Source organism: Pantherophis guttatus, chromosome 1 (assembly GCF_059756535.1).
Source record: "Pantherophis guttatus breed Tessera chromosome 1, ASM5975653v1, whole genome shotgun sequence".
Lineage (NCBI taxonomy): Eukaryota > Metazoa > Chordata > Lepidosauria > Squamata > Colubridae > Pantherophis > Pantherophis guttatus.
This window is the reverse complement of record NC_142063.1, coordinates 317,315,961-317,330,589: the sequence shown is the minus strand read 5'-3', so window position 1 is coordinate 317,330,589 and position 14,629 is coordinate 317,315,961. Positions and strand designations below refer to the sequence as shown.

General features: G+C 41.7%; 2 long non-coding RNA genes across 2 annotated transcripts in view; one reads left to right on the top strand and one right to left on the bottom strand.

Moving 5' to 3' along the window:
* Window positions 1–2,518, bottom strand: part of LOC148116944 (uncharacterized) — a 35,738-nt gene extending 33,220 nt beyond the window's left edge. The window contains exon 1 of the long non-coding RNA XR_015731585.1: window positions 2,128–2,518. This is a non-coding gene — a long non-coding RNA (uncharacterized LOC148116944). The remainder of the gene's footprint in view (window positions 1–2,127) is intronic.
* A 1,062-nt stretch (window positions 2,519–3,580) lies between these two features.
* Window positions 3,581–14,629, top strand: part of LOC117671392 (uncharacterized) — a 67,085-nt gene continuing 56,036 nt past the window's right edge. The window contains exons 1-2 of the long non-coding RNA XR_015731587.1: window positions 3,581–3,663; window positions 5,678–5,795. This is a non-coding gene — a long non-coding RNA (uncharacterized LOC117671392). The remainder of the gene's footprint in view (window positions 3,664–5,677; window positions 5,796–14,629) is intronic.

The window sequence follows — 14,629 nt, the reverse complement described above, 5'->3', positions numbered from 1 at the left end:
TTCTAAATAATTCTGGTCTTGTTTTTTGATGTGCACTAGGACCTGGAGACATATAATATCTACATTCTGCTTCACCAATTTCATGAGTATTTTTTTCCTTTTTACATAATTGTTTAATCCATTCACATTTATTGACAATAGTTGGGTTTTTTCCCCTCCATTTTTCTAGTTATCCGCCGATCTCTGGTTTCTTTTTGTTCCGGTAACTCTTTGTGCCCTGGTCCTAGTGTTTCCTTCTTCTTCTTGGTTCTCTTTTATCACTGTTTCTTTCTTCCAATTCTTCACCTCTGGATTCTTGTCTCTGTTTTCTAGACTAGCTATCTCCAATTTCTCTCTGCTGCTTGAGTCTTCCTCCATCCTCATCAGTTGATCATATAGTTCTTGGGCTTTGTCTAAATAATCAACTTTAATTCTTTTGCCCTGCCAAGATATCAGCATTCCTTCTAGAATGCTGATATCTTTGGATATCATCGGAATAATATATTCTTTCTATTCAGTAGAGATGCTAGGAACCGATAGTCTTTCCTTTGTTCCCGAACCCATCTGGGGACCTGTTTCAAGGTTATAATCTCTTTTCCATTATAAGTCATAGGTTCATCCCTTGTGATTTTATAAATAATATCTCAAACTTTTTTTTTTTTGCGCAAATCTGATATGTACCTCTCTGGGCACGTGATGGCATTTTGCGTAGTTTGTTTGGACTCTGTAAACTTCATCCAACTCATTTATAATCCCTTGTTTTTCCCTCTGGAGGGCTTCTGCAATCAATCCCGCCATTACCCCACCCAGATCTTCTTCTTTCATTTCCACAACATTTTGAAACCTAAAATAAAAGGAAGATCGATCCATTCAAGGTGTATCAATGAACTCTCTAAATCTTTATTTACTGCCATCATTCTTTGGTCCATCTGTTCTAGTTTTTTTCCCATTTGTTTAGTTTTCATTTCCACTGACTTAATTTTTTGTTCATTCCTTTGTATCGCCTCTTGGAGTGAACCTACTTTGTCATCAAAATTCTGTATATTGGTTTTCATCTCTCCATTATTTTTTGTCATCATCTCCTGCAGTTTCACCATGGTTTCCTGTATCGTTAAGAGGGTAGATTGCATCATTTGGGAAGTCTGGCTAGAACTTGATTTTTCCATGGATAGCATTCCTTCTATTGATCTTTGGGTTGACAGAGAAGCCATCACCACTGTTGGGTTAGATGCTGTCTTTTTCCTCGCTTTCAGTGTTGTAATGGTAATACTTGTCATTTCCTTTAAATTCTATTTTGTTCTCCCAAAATTTTATAAATCCTTTCCCAAAATACCATCCACCACTTTTATAAATACTAATAGTTTCTTTTTGTCATTCAAGATTACCTCTTTTATATCTATATTTCTTCCTTTTAAATAAATTAAATTAAACCACAGATAAATTACTATTAGTTATTAATATCTTTCTTTTCCTCAATACTATAATATTTTTTTCTATCAATTACTTTGTTTTAAATTCTATTTCTATTTTCAAAGATTTTCTTTCCAGTATTCTATAGCTATAAATCAATATAAAAGTGTACAATACAATACAGTATGACTCCAAGTCACTAAATATATTTCCTCTATGTTCAAGCAATTAGATTAATTTAAATAAATTTAACTATAATAGATTAATTTCCAATAGATATTAGTTATACATAATTCTATTTTAAATAAAATACTTTCAATACAATCTAAATAACTATAAATTAATATTAATATAAGTGTATAGTATATAGCTGTAATTAGATAGATATAACTATAAATAGAATATTATTAAGGGCACAATACTCTGAAAGCAATATTCAAAAAAATCATATCAATCAAGATGTTAATCACAATTCACAATGTAACAATCGGTTTAATACTCAAAATAGGGTGATTTCACTAGCTAGATATTTTAATTCTCTGGGTTATTCAGTGTTCTTAATTATGTCATCCTTGTTGGCCACTCTGCCTCTGTCAATTTCTCTGCTTAGTCACTCCATGTTATGTCCAGATCTCTCAGTCTCTACAGTTCCTATTTCTTCTCTTCTCTGTCCTCTCACTGTCTCTTTTTTGTGAGTTTACTTTTACTATTAGTCTCCCGATTATCCAAAACACTCACCTTTCACTCCTTTGTCTTATATCACAGATCTCCTCCAACAAATGCTGTCCTCACCAACTTATTCCCAGCTCTATCAACTCCTCCGATCCTCTCCAGACTTCTCTTCTTTCACTCTCATACTATCCTTAATCAGTCATCCTTCATCTGTGTTAGATCATCGTTTCTAAGCCTTGGCTATTTTATCAGCTACCAAAACATGGATTCTGTCTTTCTCCTTCTTCTTCTCCTTCTCTTTTCTTTCCTCCATCATCTTACAATCTCCCGTTTTTGCTCTCACTCTTACAGTCCTTTCTGATCTTTCTTTTAGCTCCTCTCTCTCAGCAGTTATTTTTTAATGAGTCACAGCTCTTCTCTTTAAATTGCCGCTAGTTTTCTGCTGGAGCTTCCTTCCTTTTTGCCAAATCTTTTTAAATTACTTACTTTGACAGTTCAATCTGCTGCACATATGGGAGTTCCTCACAACCAAGAATAGGCACAGTCCGCTAATAAATCTTTCTCTTCCAAGTCTGTTGTGGCTTGTCATGGTCTCGGGTCTGCCATGTCAAAGTAACATGACAGGACACATTCATGCTGGGTTAAAGAGAATTTCCCTTGTTCCAGTGAGCGGTTGCTTTCCACCTTGCTGTCCTCTGTTTCATGTGGCTCTCCAAACTCAACATGCCTTCAAAGGGTCCCGAACACAAAAAAGTCCGAGTTAAAGGATGGAGATCATCCTTTTCCCTTTGCACTGCCCTGACATCACCACCAGAAGTCTTCAGCCCTCTATTTTTATGTTGATAAGAATTAACATCCTGATTGACCCACTTCACCATGTGTGTCTTCTCTTCTAACACATAGTACAGAAGTGATATATAGACAAAAGAGTGGATTCAATCATATAGTATACCATTTTCATTCTCCCCATCCCCAATATCTCTTCTTATGCCAGGTGAACTTTGCCATTGTAAGTGAATAACTTCAATCTCCTATTTGTGTGTGTGTGTGTGTGTGTGTGTGTGTGTGTGTGTGTGTGTGTGTGTGTGAGAGAGAGAGAGAGAGAGAGAGAGAGAGAGAGAGAGAGAGAGAGAGAGAGAGAGAGAGAGAGAGAATTTCTCACTAAGCATATTATTAGATGGTAGCTACATTTTATTACAACTACTCATATCTAATCTACCCTGATAAGTAGTTCATTTGCAAGTAACTAGTTATGTCAACTCTGCAGACCACTCAATAATGGAGCCAAACATTTATCATTCCAAAGTATTTTAGCTATAAGCAAAACCATTTAACTATTCAACTAACTCTCTTGCTCTTGCAAGGACTTTTGCAACGGTTAACCCTCAGGAATGTTTCAATAGGAGGAAATACAACAATGCCAATAACATTTAAGAATAGTTACAATATTTCAATGAGGCAGTGTGATGCAATCATTATAACTGCATAAATAGAGAGCTGTGTCCTATCCCAGGAGTAAGATTTGATCCAGAACCAATCCCAACATGAAGATCCTTTATCTGCTGTTCGCATTCCTTTTCCTTGCATTCCTGTCTGAACCAGGTAAGAAACCAAATTATTGATAATTTAGAAATGACTGATAACTCACTACTTCCTAAGCAAGTATGATCATCACGAAAGCAGGATAACCTTCAATGTCTTCTTTTAGTTTATGTTAAAGAAATAGTTTTGAACACTGTGGACTATTGATAACATGAACCTTCAAACATTGGAAAAATATGCCATTGATTTTCCTTTTTCATTAAAACTTGAGATCCAGTGTAATATAGGGCATCAAGGAGGGACTGAAAAACCAGTTCATTGATTCACTGTTCTCTACAAAACTTAACTAATGGTTTTATTATTGTATATTATTTGTTGGTTCATTTTAGTTTTGGTGTACCAAATTCTCAACAAAAAACATTATGAATGATGTATTTGAGGGACAAAAGAGAGCCAGTTTGATCTAGTGGTCAAAGCACCAAGCTAGAAATCTGGAGACTGTTCTAGTCCCACCTTTGGCATGAAAGCTGGCTGGGTACATTTGGACTTCTCACAGCAGAAAGTACCTCACAGGATTGCTGTTGTGGTAAAATAGGAGAAGGCATCCTTGGTATTCTCTCAGCTTGTTTTTTTTTTTTTCTTACAGTTGTTTCATGATCAATCTAAGTAATATCGAAAAGGAATGGAATTTGCTCTCAATTTATATTCTAGTGGTTTGCCCAGTTAGTATTGGTTAGGAGTGGTCTTGGCAGGGTTTTTTTTTTTTTTGTACTGTTTATTGTTAACCTTTTGTCACTTCCTTGATTGGGGTTTCGTTTACTTCTTGTTTATTGGTCAGATGTTAAGTTTGGTATTAATATAAGATAATTATTATGAGCCGAGGTGGCGCAGTGGTTAGGGTGCAGTACTGCAGCTACTTCAGCTGACTCCTAGTTCAGCAGATCAGCAGATCAAATCTCACTGGCTCAAGGTTGACTCAGTCTTCCATCCTTTCAAGGTGGGTAAAATGAGGACCCAGATTGTTGGGGGCAATAGGCTATTTAGTATACTGTCTTTGGTGTAAGTAGCCCAGAGTCCTCGGAGAGTGGGCGGCATAGAAATATGACTAATAAATAAATAAATAATCTGGATGTTGATTGCTGGTGGGGAGATGTTTTGGTCCTTTTCTTCCCTTTTTGGCTTGTTCATGTCTCTTTTACAAAGTAAGTACATATTGTTTATGTCTACGTGTCTATTGATAGCTAATCTGTCAGAGTGCCAGGCTCCCAGGAATACTCTAGTGTTTTTGGACTTGGCTTGATCTAGGATGGTCACAGTTCCCCAGTTGAAAGAATATTAAAATCTGTCCATGTATTGTGAAATTAAAAAGTTTTCATCATGTCTTATGACAGCTGCTTGGTGTTCATGGAAATAGGAGGAGGAAGGAGTATTAGATACATTTGCCACCTAGACGTATTTTAAGAAATAAAGATGAGATAGCAATAAATAAAAAATAAATATTCATTATCTAGTGAATCTATTGATATTCAATTTGTAAAAAAGAGAAGATACTGCAGCAAAATATCACAAATGTTCCACTTTTCAAGAGCAGAGAAGAGCACCATTAGAAACAATAAGAGAAGAGGAAGAAAGCCAAAGGAAAACCAAGTTCTGAAGTTCAAAGGAAGTTAACCATTCCCACTCAAGTTCTTCATCAAAAACACCCAGCAAAATCAGGCACGATAATTCAGGAATATTTCCTAGCAAGCTATGATCCATAGTAATAATGAACAGAAATATAGCACAGCAAGGTCTCTCTTTGGTGTGAATCAGATTTTTTCCTCCATACTACCTTAATAGATACAGGCATACATGCCAATTCAGCTCTGGCCAGACATGAAACCTGGGTTGATATAAGATATATTGGGGCTGCTGAAGGGAGATTAGCAAAAATGGATTCTCTGGTCAGAGGGAAGTTGCTGAACTCATAGGAATCCTGTAATTCTGCAGAAGAAAGTGATGTCTTAGAAGGAAATATCTATCTAAATAAAATATCTTTACATCATTCCTCTGTCTACCCTTTTACTTTTAACAGGTAATGCCCAGCGTCAGTGTCGTAGAGCAGGAGGACGCTGCTATTACGGTCACTGTTCAATAAACTATATGGACATTGGGAGAAAGGATTGTGGACCGAGATCAAAATGCTGTCTACGGTAAGTAAACACTTGTGTAATAAAGATGTCATAGATTAGATTGGGATGCTCTTGTTTTTACTCCAAAGCATTTCAAGCCATTCACCTGAAGAGGAACAGGCATTTCAAAGGCAGAAAGAAGGGCAGGAGAGGTTTTTAGGTTCAGATAACAGACTTTACCTTAAACTTTCTTTGATCAACCTATTATTTTATCTCATCGGTATAGCCGCTTTGGAAAATGATGCCATCTCCATCTACAACCCTGGATGTCTTCAAGATATGTCCAATGACCTGAGATTACTACCTGCTATCGCTTTTTCTTTCTTTACATTAATCAAATTTCTATCTATCACACTTGAAAACATTTATGCATTGAAGTAAAATTTGTCAAATTCCTTGAAATAAAGCTAAACGAGCATTGCAGATATTGTGCACCTTTTTAAGAGGGACCTGGGAGAAGTATATTCATTTAACTTTGTCAATGTGTCTGTCTGTTTGTATGTCATATCACTTTCCCTACAGTTCCCTGCTCTTCAACCACACTTTATGCCATAAAGTCACACAGTCTCATTCTTCCCCATCTGTTTATTTATTGAAGAAGTTATTTTGCCACTGAGGTCTTCCAGCTGATGTGGTTGCTTGAGCAGAAGTAGAACAAAACAAAAACTATTAACTAAGACCCTGCAATTGAAAATACAAGACCCAGACTATGCTGATACTTAAGAAACTCCTAAGATTATTTTTTTCAAGATAAATACCATGTGATAGGACTTAGAATAAGAATGTCCTTATATGTTAACTCGGTATCAGCATAGGCTTGGGTCTTGGTAAAAGAATGGAAAATGCAGCAAGAGAAAATTTGCATGAGAGAGGTCTCTTCCAGAACCATTCAGTTTGTCAAGTGCAGAGACCAAAAGATGTATTCTGTTAATATCATTCACCAGCATAAAACAAAAGGAAAGACTACAATAAACAAAATATCAGAGGGTGCATCAGGTAGAATCTCTTACAAACACATACAGGAAGAGAAGGAGATGGAGGGAAGGAGAGGGGGGGAGAGGGAGAGGAAGGGGAAGGGGGAGAGGGAGAGAGCACAACCAAATGATGGATACTACTGTGGACACTGTTATACCTATGCTAATAAAGAGATGTGATTTACTGTAATGAAATGCACAAGTAAACATATAATTTGCAAACCCAGAATGTACACAAAAGTGTAAGAAACATAATAATCAGAAGTCTGAACCTTCCTAATTTTCCTCCCTGTCAAGTCTTGTTCCCTTACTTTCCAATTCTCCTTTATTATAGTGCCTAAATTTAGAAAGGGATACAAATATTCAATTTACAACAAAATAAACATTGGCTGACGTCATCCACTACCATGGGTGAGGGAACAAATGGCAAACTGATCACAGCTCAGGTTTTACAGCATAGAATGAGTTTATTTCAAATCTTAGTGAAATAAGTCTTAAACAATAGTTTAACCTAACTCCTTTTTTAAATACAACCCTTTTAGCAGTTCCAAGAAGGCTCCACACCCATTTGCAATATTCAGCTGACCCTGAGGATACAGAGAAATCTCCAAGTGCATCAGTGACTCTTAGAAAGAATGCTGACAAGCAAATCCCTGCAAGGAATATAAATCCTTCATCCTCCACCATTTGGTCAGAGGTGAAGAAGCTTCTTGGATGAGAAGTGAAATGTCTCCAAGAAGGGGGGGAGGGAATACAAAGCCCAGTTGTCTTCTGAAAAAGCACTTTTAAGACAAATATGGCCTGGATGACTCAGAATCTCCATAGACTTTAAGGATTTTATTTTTTTTCTAGAGAAAATAGCAGAACTGATTAAATAGCAAAATAGCACAAATAAATAGTAAAATTTAAAAAATGATTGTAGATGTCCAAATTATGTACTGATTAAGGATCCAGAAAAATTTAAAATAACAGTTTGGAATTAATTATAAAGAATTAAATCCATGGGGAAATGCACATGGAATTGAACATTTAACATTTAATTGGACAGAACGTGAGGACTCCTGCCCATTACTGTGAGAGGGTAGTTGTGATTCTTCCGGTTAATTTAGCCTTGCTTCCTGGATGTTTGAGACCATCATTATAGACCCCTAGGCCATGTCTAGGCCATATCTGTATTACCACTCCAGTGTTTTCGAATGTATTCTAGGGCTAAGCTTCTTGCGCTGTGAGATTCCCCCCTCTCGCAGGCTTGGCCCTCTATGTTATCGAGGGCCCACCTTAATGACAGGTTTGGGACCCCGAGAGGTGGCATGTCGCAAAAAGGGGATTGAGGGGTTTTTTAAGGACATTTTTAAATAGACTTTTAAGGGGTTTTGGAGGGTGGGAAGGTTATGTGGGTTTGGGGGGAAATCCACGGGGGATGGGGACTGGCCCGGCAGTTAATGGTGTCACGGGGGGTATGGACTCTGGGGGAAAGAGGGCTGTTAGAATGCCCTCCGCTGAGTGCTTTTCTATTAATGCGCTGAGTGGGAGGGGCAGGTATGGTGGGAGCAGGGGGCCGCATCATGTGGTGGGAGCACGCACTCGCTATCTTTGAGCAATTGCATGCCACAGTCCCCTTAGCTCTTCCCGTTCCCCAGGCTGCTCAGAGTCTCAGGGCCCGAGTCTCTGGCTGTTGTTGTGTAATGCCAGGTCTGTAGTAAATAAGGCCCCGCTCATTTGTGACCTTATTCAGGAGGGGGGAGCAGACCTGGCAGGCATTACGGAGACCTGGTTGGGCCATGAGGGGGGAGGTTCTCCTCATGGATATGTGCCCACCAGGCTTCTGTGCATTTCATCAGCCGAGAGCTCAGGGCAGGGGCGGGGGGTAGCGGTCATTCTAAGAGAAGGTCTTGAGACAAGGGAAACCACTGTACCTCAGATAGCCGGATGTGATTCCCTTTTTGTGAAGTGGGGTCGTGGGGTGCAGATGGGTCTGTTGATCACTTACCTGGCTCCCTGCCACATGGCAACAACCCTGCCCAAACTCCTCAACATCATAGCCGAGGTGGCGGCTGATACCCCTAGACTTGTGGTCATGGGGAATTTCAACCTGCCATCTATCGGTGAAACATCTGAGGTAGCTCAGGAGTTCATGGCTTCCATGACGGCCATGGACCTGACCCAAGTAATTCATGGCCCTAATCACATAGGTGGACACACTCTGGACTTAGTTTTTATGTCTGGTCAGTGGTTGAGTGGCCTTGATACAGGGGATATAGGTATTGAACCCTTGTCATGGTCTGACCATTCGCTCCTTCGACTAGACTTTCTGACCACCGCACCCCGTCGCAGGGAGGCGGAGCTGACCAGGTGGTTCCGCCCCAGGCACCTGATGGAACCTGATAGGTTCCAGATGGAGCTTGGGCCATTTCCCGAGACTCTGGCTCGTGACTCGGCTGAAGACCTGGTGGCTGCCTGGGACAGTGCAGCCACTGGGGCTTTGGACCGTGTCATGCCTTTGCGGCCTCTGACCCGGCACCGAACTCACTTAGCTCCTTGGTTCTCCGAGGAGCTGAGGGAGATGAAGCACCGGAAAAGACACCTAGAGAGTGGTTGGACGGCCAGCCGATCTGAATCTGACTTGACACTGCTAAGGTCTCACATTAAGACCTACCTAGTGGCGATAAAAGTGGCGAAATCTAGCTATTTTGCCGCTCATATCGCTTCATCAGATAAACGCCCAGCCGCCCTGTTTAGGGTGACCCGCTCCCTTCTCCATCTGGGAGCGCGGGATGACCCCTTGCAGGCCCGAGCTGAGGATTTTGTACAGTATCTATATATGATAAAATAACTCAGATTCGGAAAGACTTGGCCGCTGACTGGGTTAGTTCAGACGAGATGACTGAGGCAGGCCTTGAGAGTGTTATCTGGGAGGAGTTCGTTCCTGTGGCTCCCGAAGACGTGGACAGGATCTTGGGATGGCTGAACGCGACCACATGTTTATTGGACCCGTGTCCCCCCTGGCTGGTGCTGGCTTCCCGGGAGGTTACACGAGGCTGGCTCCAGGGGATTATTAATGCTTCTTTGAGTGAGGGTGTCCTGCCGGCCGCCTTGAAAGAGGCGGTTGTGAGGCTCCTCCTCCAGTTTCCAACCTTCGTTTTATTGCAAAGGTTGTTGAGAGTGTGGTGGCACGACAGCTTCCCCAGTACCTGGATGAAGCTGTCTATTTAGATCTGCTCCAGTCCAGTTTCAGACCTGGGTACAGCACGGAAATGGCATTGGACGCATTGGTGGATGATCTCTGGAGGGCTCGGGGTAGGGGTTATTCCTCTATCCTGGTCCTGTTAGATCTCTCAGCGGCTTTTGATACCATTGACCATGGTATCATGTTGCGCTGGCGGGAGGGACTGGGAGATCATCCATGGGTTTGGGGTGGAGTTCCATCAGTACGCTGATGATACTCAGCTGTACCCCAGACCATCCCAACGATGCCTTGGAAGTGATGTCCCAGTGCCTGGAGGCCGTGCGGGTCTGGATGGGGAGAAACAGGCTCTGACTCAACCCTTCCAAGACCGAGTGTCTGTGGCTGCCGGCGTCCCAATATAGCCAGCTGGCACCATCACTGGTTATTGGGGCGAATCATTGGCCCCCACGGAAAGGGCTCACAACTTGGGCATCCTCCTGGATGCACGACTGTCTTTACAAGAGCATATGATGGCCGTGGCCAGGGGGGCTTTCTATCAGGTTCGCCTGATATGCCAGTTGCGCCCCTTTCTGGATCGGGACTCCCTACGCACGGTCACTCAAGTACTCGTCACTTCTCGTCTGGACTATTGTAATACTCTCTACATGGGGCTCCCCTTGGGGTGCACCCAGAGGCTCTAACTGGTGCAGAATGTGGCCGCGTGGGAGATTATGGGAGCGACTGGGTGCTCCCATGTGACTCCTCTCCTGCGCTAGCTGCATTGGCTTCCGGTGGACTTCCAGGTGCGCTTCAAGGTGTTGGTGATCACCTTTAAAGCGCTCCATGGCTTAGGGCCGGGGTACTTATGGGACCGTCTTCTGCCACCAATTTCCTCCCACCGGCAAGTTTGCTCCCACAGAGAGGGCCTCCTCAGGGTGCCATCGGCCAGATAATGTTGGCTGGCGACCCCCAGGGGAAAGCCTTCTCTGTGGTGGCATCTACCCTCTTGAACAATCTACCCCCAGAGATACGAGTGATCCCAGACCTCCGGACTTTTCGTCGGGTCCTTAAAACCTATTTTTTTCAGTTAGCCAGGTTGTCCTGATTTTATGGTGGGTTTTTAAAATTTGAAATTGGTTTTTGAATTGAAATGTTTTAAATTATGGGCCAAACTTTATTTAATTATTTTAAATCTATTTTAACTTTTGTGTACAAATGTTTTACTTTGGCTGTTCACCACCCTGAGTCCGAAAGGAGAAGGGTGTATAGAAATCTGAAAAATAAATAAATAAAATAAAAACACATAAGAATTGAACATTTAAATGCTAGTGTTCACATTTAAAGCCCTACATGGCATGGAGCCAAGTTAGTTGAGGGATCTCCTCTTCCCAATTACATCTGTCCATCCATCAAGTCAGGCAGGAAGGACATGTTAAGGGTTCCATCTGACAGGCGTCAACCCTATCAACCTTCTGGAGATCTGAAATCATTGTATTTCCAGCAAGCTTAGGAATCCTTGGGATCAGGAAGTCTTCAAGATGGCTCTATTATATCTGAGTTTTTACCCACTCTCTGGTGTAATCTACATGTTATTTATTTCTACTGTTTATATTGTTTGGTTTTTATGTCCATTCATCAGATGACTGGCTATAAATGTGGCAAATACTGAAACATATATTTAATATAGTGTGGTCAAGCTCTTAACTCGCTTTTAGCCAATCTCAAGCATCAAAGTCACATTGGATATGAATTTTCAGATAAGGAGCAGTGGTCTGATCAAACTACTTTGCACAATTTCATTGACTTATAACTTGGCTAAAGATGTAGCTAAGAATCTTAAGACAACTTAGCTGTGACTAGTTTTAAAGTCACATAAAGATATTCTCCACCTTTCCTGTGGGAAAAACATGACAATGGATGAAGTGTTTTATCAGGCCTGCAAGACCACATAATCAATGAATTCCGGCCTCTGTTTTAAAATAACTCACCCAAATATTGGAAAACCCTTACTCAATCCTTTCATTCCCTATTATCCATTAGAGCTTCCAGGGTCTCTTATTTTGATTTTCTGATCAGTTACCACAAGCTGGCTGTTCCTATTAGCATGCTAAGGTGTTAAGGGCATATCAAAGGCTAGTTGTGGTTCTAGATATAATGGGTGAATTGTTTGCATAAAGTAATAGTGGATCATTCACATGAGCAGCAACTAATGGAAGCAGAATGCCTAGATGAGCACATCATACCCAAAAACCCAGCAAAGGGCTAGAAGGCAGGGAGGAAAATTATAACTACAAAAAATACTAGTCAGGGACGAAAGGGATAAATTTTGAAGGCAGGGAGTAGAGGGTTAAGAGCAAAGCATCTTGTAAAAAACAGCCAGAGATTTCCAGCCAAAAGGAAAGAATATCACTTCATAGAGGGCCAAGAACTTCCATAAATTTTTAAAATCTAATTTTTTTCAAAATCAATTTTGAAAAAAAAAATTCCAATTTTTTTTTAAAAATTAAAATTTTAAAATCTTTTTTCACTATTTTAATCTTTTTCAATGTTTTTCACTTTTTCAAAAATACTTTTTTCAATATTTTAATATTTTTTTGCAATTTTGCAATTTCCTTTTTCAATTACAAAATTTGAAAAAAACAGTTTATTTATTTTAATTCTTTAAAAAAATTTAAATTTTGACTGGCTGGCTGAATTTTGACCAGTCTCTCTCTCTCCCTCTCTCTCTCTCTCTCTCTCTCTCTCTCTCTCTCCCTCTCTCTCTCTCTCTCTCTCTCTCTCTCTCTCTCTCTCTCCTTCCCTCCCTCCCTCCCTCCCTCCCCAAACCTTCTCACAGTCTTGGTGCTTTGGAGAAAATAGGAGGAGGAAAGAGAGATGAAATGGCAGCAAAATGTCACAAATGCACTGCTTTTCAAGAGCAGAAAAGAGCAATAACTGAAACATTAAGAGAAGAGGGAGAAAGCCAAAGGAAAACCAGGTCATGAGTCTAAAGAAGTTAAAATTGACATACAAGGTCTCCGTCCAAAACATCCAGCAGAATCAGCCATTCTAAATTGGATTATTTTTTAGCAAATAAGGATCCATAGTAATAATGGAGAGAAATATATCACAGCAAGTTCTTATCTTGGTGTGCAGTGAACCACATTTTCCCTTCCTTATTATCTTAATAAATACAAGCATATCAATTAAAACAGTTCTAAGCCAGACTTGATATTTGCTTTCGGATCAGATTTATTTGGGCTGCTGCAGGAAGACCAGTCGAAATTGATTCCTCTGGTTAGAGGAAACTCCCTGAAGTCATAAGAATCCTACATGTTACTATTTCTACTGTTTTTTATTGTTTGGTTTTATGTCCATTCATCAGATGAGTGGCTATAAATGTGACAAATGTGACAAGGACTCAGGGCAGTGAACAGCCAAAATTAAAATACATACAATATAAAATTTAAAATAATTTAAAACAGAATTAAATCGAATTGGCTTCCCAAAAATTAAAATCCATTACCCTTAAAATAACCCATTAAAATTTTAAGCCAGCCCAGCTTGCTGAAATAGGAAGGTCTTCAAAGCTCGACGGAAGGTACAGAGGTCCGGGATCAGTCGTATTCCTGGGGGTAGCTCGTTCCAGAGGGCGGGTGCCCCCACAGAGAAGGCTCTCCCCCTGGGGGTCATCAATCGACATTGCTTGACCAACAGCACCCTGAGGAGGCCCTCTCTGTGGGAGCGAATTGGCCAGTGGGAGGTTATCGGTGGCAGAAGGTGGTCTCGTAAATAACTGGGCCCTAAGCCATGAAGCGCTTTACAATACCTTGAAGCGCACCCGGAAGACCACCGGAAGCCAGTGCAGCTCGCGCAGGCAATGTGTCACATGGGGGCACCATGTTGCCCCCATAATTACCCGCGTGGCCGCATTCTGGACCAGCTGGAGCTTCCGAGTGCTCCTCAAGGGGAGCCCCATGTAGAGAGCATTGCAGTAGTCCAGATGAGACGTGACGAGGGCGTGAGTGACCGTGCATAGGGAGTCCTGATCCAGAAAGGGATGCAACTGGCGTATCAGGCGAACCTGATAGAAAGCCCCCCTGGTCATGGCCGTCATATGCTCTTCTAAAGACAGCCATGCATCCAGGAGGACACCCAAGTTACGAGCCCTCTCCGTGGGGGCCAATGACTCGCCCCCAATAGCCAGCGATGGCACCAGCTGACTATATCGGGACGCTGGCAGCCACAGCCTCTCGGTCTTGGAAGGGTTGAGTCGGAGCCTGTTTCTCCCCATCCAGACCCGCACGGCCTCCAGGCACCGGGACATCACTTCAAGGGCATCGTTGGGGTGGTCTGGGGTGGAAATGTACAGCTGAGTATCATCAGCGTACAGATGGCATCGCACCCCAAATCCATGGATGATCTCACCCAGCGGCTTCACACAAATGTTGAACAGGAGAGGCGAGAGGACCGATCCTTGTGGCACCCCACAAACAAGGTGCCTCAAGGTCGACCTCTGCCCCCCAGCCAACATGGACTGTGACTGGTCGGAGAGATAAGAGGAGAACCACCGTAGGATGGTGCCTCCCACTCCCAACCCCTCCAGCCAGAGCAGCATGATACCATGGTCGATGGTATCAAAATCCGCTGAGAGATCTAATAGGACCAGAACAGAGGAACATCCCCTGTCCTGAGTCCTCCAGAGATCATCGACCAACGCGACCAATGCCGTTTCC